We start from the raw sequence: 6,147 nt of genomic DNA, 5'->3' as shown, positions 1-6,147 counted from the left end.
TATAGAAAATAGCTGAAAAGCAGGTTTAGCCAAGTGAGGATGTTAAGACAAGAAAAAGATGAACAATGATTTTTCTAATGTTTTCCAATAAATTAAAGGAATCTAGTAAATAGTAAACTGCCATTGATAACAATACAAATACAATTAGTTTAATGGGGTCAATTGAACCGATGTTAAAATAAACATGCAATAATATTTGTTCTTATGTAAACATATTTCGCCTTTGAAAAACCAAAGAATTCATATTTCTCGGTAACATTTTTCTCCAGCATTTACAGATACTAATGGCCACATGAATTGTGAACGATTTATGGTATGGATCATACTACCTGAGGTCTGACTTGTGATATTTGGCAGTTATTTGAAAAGATTGAAGATAGATCTTATCAACAGCTGCCAAGCAATACATACCAGACAGACATCAGAGTGTTTGATTCTTATCATAAAATGTGCATATCATTCTGGCGGACGTTAGTGCTCGTAAATGCTGGATATAAATGTTAGCGGGAAATATAAATTCTATGGATTTTCAAAAGCGAAAACTGCTTACAAATAACAACAAATATTATTGTATTTTTATTGTAACAACGATTCATTTGACGCCATTCAATTAATTGTATTTGTATTGTAAGAACAATGAAAAAACATTAAGATATATTGTTATCTTTTGAAAATTGCCCTAAAAATGTCTCATAAAAACACAATACATTCTATTGTTTTTCGCGAAAAAGTGTATGAAAATTTTCTCAAAATTTTATGGTTAAGATACATAACGACCACCATTTTTTATTGTAAAAGTGCCATTTACCATTCGCCGAATGGTATAGAACAATAGGGGTGATGGTGAGTGTGTTGTGTAAATTACAATATGTTTAATGGTGAATATTTTTCGAAAAAATGGTGTTGTGACAATGAAATTTATCGTATTTTTATGATACTTTTTATCAGGGAAGCAAACTGAATTGATTCATCTCACTGACAGATGACTTGAATTCAGCTCACATGAATCGCGGGTTTAGACGGGGCATAAGTGAGACGGTTTCGTTTGACTTAAATGAAAAAGTTCAACATGTTCAACTTTCGTTCAAGTCAAGAGAATTGCTCATGTGAGACGTTTAGTGAATAAAATATTGCTATTTTCTATAGCCTAATTTATAATTCTATAAATAATTCTATAGCCATTTTTCTGAGTATAACGTGATTTTATTGGATCCCAATACCTTTGTTTTGATGGGTAAATAAAAAACAGTTTTTATTTCCGAGGATAGAATGACAGTTTGACCCAGGCCCCTGGCATCAATGAAATTTATCGTAGCCAACATCTAACTGCCTTATACTCATATTCGTGCAAATTGAAACGAGCGTGTAATCAACAAACGCAGCTTTTGTTTGATGTTGTGAGCCACACACGAAATCACATTCACAATGCGTGTTTGTTGGGTTGCTTTATTCAACTAATCGCATGCTCCTCTTACCGTACATTAACATTAAAGCGAGTTAACTCGCTTGAACTCAAATTTGAAGTGTTTTGTGATCATAAGCGGTGGAAAAAATGATTCCGAAAACTGATCAACAAACCAAAATAAACGTTAAACAAAAAATTGTTGATGTTTTCGCATTTGACGGTGGGCGCTATTTATTAGCGCCCAGGACATCCTGTCTACCATGATTCCAATGCATTGATATAGGCCGTGTCATGGGCCTGGTTTGACCCGAACAAAAAAAAATCCCATACAAACTTTAAATGCATTTTAAAAATAGTTCCCGGAGTCCAAAAATTATGAAATTTTGAATTTCGACTAATTTTTAGGCGGAGAATCCGATTATTAAATAATCTGGATACCCCTAAAGAACCCAATTCGCATTCAATAGTGTATTTTACGAAACGACAACAGTGTTGATATTGATATTAACACTCACGGGCTTGGGCGCAACCTCCTGTCAAATTTTCATTCATGAAATGAGCGATCAGCTGATCCGAAACGTCTCGTAAAATGGCTCATTGAGCATTTTCTAAATATTGACTTGAATCAAGTCACTTGCACTATCTAAACCAGGCATAAGGTGCCGGCTAGAAATCCTCTACATAGAGATAAGCGGAAGTTACATATGTCGATTCGGCAACGCTGTTCATTTTGTTTGCATCAGCTGCCAACACTTGCTACAAAGCTAGATGTTCAAACTTTGTGCGTGACTTCGTAGTGGTTCAAGTTGTTTTGTTTACATTTTCTAATTATGATAGAATTTTTTTTTTCAAAATTTTGAAAAAAATAGCGGAGCAATCGATGAAATCTGAAATTTATTGCAAAGTGTTAAGCTAAACATATCGGCAGAACTAAAGCAAGAAGCAGCAATGAAAGTTTTTTCGAGAAGTGCAGCAACAAAAGTTTCGTCATAAGCTTGAGCTTTTGAAAGCAGAATTAATTAAATTCTATCTTTTTACTAAACTTACATATACCGTCAATTTCTCGATATTAAAAATAAATAATTTTAATTTATTTAGTTCGGATTGCAATACCGTTCAATCGACGCCTTCTTACGAACGATCAGCCTGTTCATTTGGCTCACACTTTGACAGTTCTTTCTGCACGATTGGCTTACAATGGCCGCCTCCGCAGATCTCTATAATGTAGGATTACTAGTGCCGGCCAGAGTGGGCGCGTCACGCGGAACGACGCGGAAATTTGCACGCAAAGGAATAACAATCAATAATAAGGAGCTGTCAAATCGTATGGGAAATCCGCATCGCGTCGAAAGACGGTTCCACCGTTCCACTCTGGCCGTACCCTAAAATAAAATCTCATTTTTAGTAAACATCCATGCCGCACAGAGAATGTGTTGCAAACGCACATTTTTCAAAAATGCTCGCACCCTCACATTATTGCAAGATATCAATATTTTACGGTAATTTGAAGGTGGTTTATAAAAACCCAGTGAGGTTGCCATACCGAAATTATTGCAAAATACATGCTCATGTGAGTGCACGAGCTGATTAAAAAATGTGTTAACACATTCTATGTGCGGCATGGATATTTACTAAAAATGTGCTGGCCGAACACATTTTTGAGCGTAGCCGTTTTTGCGTGCGGGTAAATCCACATCGGGAAAAATCCACATCGCACATCGCATCAGTCCCTCCCAAGACAAGACCAGTTCAGCGGAAGAAAGAATAGTTTTTGTCTCAGGTTTTTGCAGATTATCGCTAGAAAAGAGAAGCTGTAAAAATGCCCATTAAGGTCGGACCAAACATAAATACTGACGAACTCCGCCGGCAAATTGCCGTCATTCTGAAGGATGCCAATCTGGAAGAAATGACCGCCAAGACGGTGCGCCAACAACTGGAGACCAACCTCAAGTGTGACCTGTCCGACCGCAAGAAGGAATTGCATGACCTCATAATGGAATTTCTCAAGGCTCAGCCAGAATAAGGCGAGGAAGAAAAAGAAGTCTCCCAAGAAAAAAAAAAGTCGAAGAAAAAGACTTGGTGATAAGCGCAGGAGCTGAGCAAATGTAGACCGACCAAGATGAAGAAGCGTGGGTTTCACAGCGATAGAGATAAGAAGTCGGGAAACGATGCGTGTAAAGGCCTCAGGAGCAAATATAAACTTTGTTGAAATATATCGAAATAAAATATATTAAAAATTACTCTCGTAGCAGTTTGTTTCTTGAGTAAATAGTTTCTGAAAGAGGCAAGGGCAAACGGTTTTCAGGACGATAAGACCCGATGCGCACAAGCGTTAATTTATTTACGCACTGTGCTCCATTTACCGTTAATAGAGCATCGCCACGGGCGTCCCTATCCCTATTTCCGGGCCCTAAATAGGGACTCATGTTCACGGGAGCGGGACATTTGGCATAACCGAAATGCACCCTTCTTCATTATGCCAAGTGTTCATTATACCAAATGTCTTAATGCCAAGTGACCTTATGCCAAATGACACAGACCCCATGTTCACACCGGTGGTATCTAAGCGGGAATGAAAAATAAGGACGCGACATGAGATTGGCGATGAGTTTCTACATTAGGGGACCCATTCAAATCTGGCACAGAGTTGCTATTCCGATGGTTTGGGTGACGTCACTTTCTTTATTTACATTTTGCGGTGAAGCTGAGCAGTGGTGTGAAAAATTAACAGCAGTGGATAAATAAAGCAAGAGGCGAATATTGATGCACTTTGTAGTTTTGCACTTGTTTGTTTTGCGGTCTTCGAAGGAAAGTTTCATGATGTTTCTACAAGAAGCATTGATCGATTTGAATTAAGGAGACAAGGGATGACCTCTGGGATTTTTTGTTTGAAAGTGTAACTTTTCTCATAATCCTATGAAAACATTGAACCGCTTGCGCTAAATTATAGTTTCGCCGATTGCGCTGAAATTTTGTACAGTTCATATGGGATCTAAAAAGTCGACTGGAGCGAGGATTTATTTTTTCCATACAAGCGTGTCCCATACTGTGGCCCATGCCCTGATAAAAAAGATCATAGAGATACAACAGAATGTATTGTTACAACACGCTAAAATGAATGGTAGTTACCATGATTTCAATTGTTTAAAACGATGGAGTAACAACAGACCCTATGGTTTTCCACCATAGCATGTATTGTAAATGTCACTTTTACAATAGAAAATGGGGGTTGTTATGTATCTTTACCATAAAAAATCCAAATTTTCTGGAGCAAATTCAAGTCAACTACCATTCTATTTATGGTGTTTTTATTATTGAAATCTCTAGTGCAGAGGTTCCCAAATTTTTTCTATCGCGGCGCCTTTTGAAATTTTCGAAAATGTTGCGGCGCACCAACACCTTCTTACAGAAAATTTTTAGTACCATGATTTCTCAAAATAAAAAATACAGTTTCTCAACATGTTTTTTTTCGGAAAAAAAAAGCTTAAAGATTACATAAATATTTGTTATATTTCAAATGTCATATTTATTTATAGGACTAACTAAACAAATATTACAAAAACATCTACATTTAAAACAAGCTGATTATTCCTAACCAAAAACAGTCAAACTGTTGCAATACTTTGATTATTCTGGGTGAATTAAATTGATGTGATATAATTTCATGAAAATCTAAGAAAACTCCAAAGATGGTTAGTTAAGAATGTACTGCAGACAATTTTTGCAAAGTTAGATACAAACATTTAAGACCAGGCTGATGATGGATCATTCATTACCAAGCCTTGAGAAAAGCTTGAAGGCGAAAGGCTATCTTTTACATGAGTTTTGGATAAAAAAAATGTCTGAAGCTTACGTTTCTTCGAGATTTTTAAAACGGGTCTTAATGCGATCAAAAGTAACATAGTTTTCCATCAAGGTCTCAAAAATAACCGATTTTGAGACGTGGCCTACTTGCACGAAACCGACAATTTGCATCATTTCGAAAAACAGGATACAACATACACACCGGGACACTGGCAAAAATTATTCTTGAAATAACTTTAATATGATTTTTGAAATTTTTACTTTTCATTACAAGTTGTTGTTCGTAGAATCAAAAACTCAACTGAATAATTGGAAATTCAATAATCTCTTTAAGAATCTTATTAAATATATTTCAAAACTCCAAAAACTTTAAAACTTCTTTTAACCTCGGAAATTTTAAAATAAATGTTTTAAGAGGGTACCAGAAATTGAATAGAATATTCGGAAATTGGGATCAATTTTGGAGCAACACTTTCAAGTTTCAAACAAAAAAGATTTTCCCAAATTATTTTTCTTTGTTTTGGCTCAAGAGCCTGCGGCGCACCAGCGACAAGTTCACGGCGCACCAGGGCGCCGCGGCGCACAGTTTGGGAAGCACTGCTCTAGTGCCATTCATTTTATTGTGCACATATTGTAGTTCCAATACATAATTTTCAGCAGGAAAATACGTACACAATATGATTTGTTGTTGAACAATCAACTTTATCATTATTCAATGGAAGTTTATGGCGATTTTATTGTATATTTTTATCAGGGTGTGCACCGCATCTCAAAAAAGTGGATGTGAATTTAAACGAATAAGCTTTTTTACGGCAGTAGTAGGTATTGTTCATGCAATTGAAAATCGGAATTTTTGACAAGCGAAAATTGATTTTTCTCCCAAGCCGTGCGTCGGGCAAAGTGCGCTGGATAGAGGGGCAGATTCGCTGCTCAGCCCA

The sequence above is a fragment of the Aedes albopictus genome, chromosome 1 (genome assembly GCF_035046485.1).
Source record: "Aedes albopictus strain Foshan chromosome 1, AalbF5, whole genome shotgun sequence".
In the NCBI taxonomy this organism is placed as follows: Eukaryota; Metazoa; Arthropoda; class Insecta; order Diptera; family Culicidae; genus Aedes; species Aedes albopictus.
Note: the sequence above shows the minus strand (reverse complement) of the source record.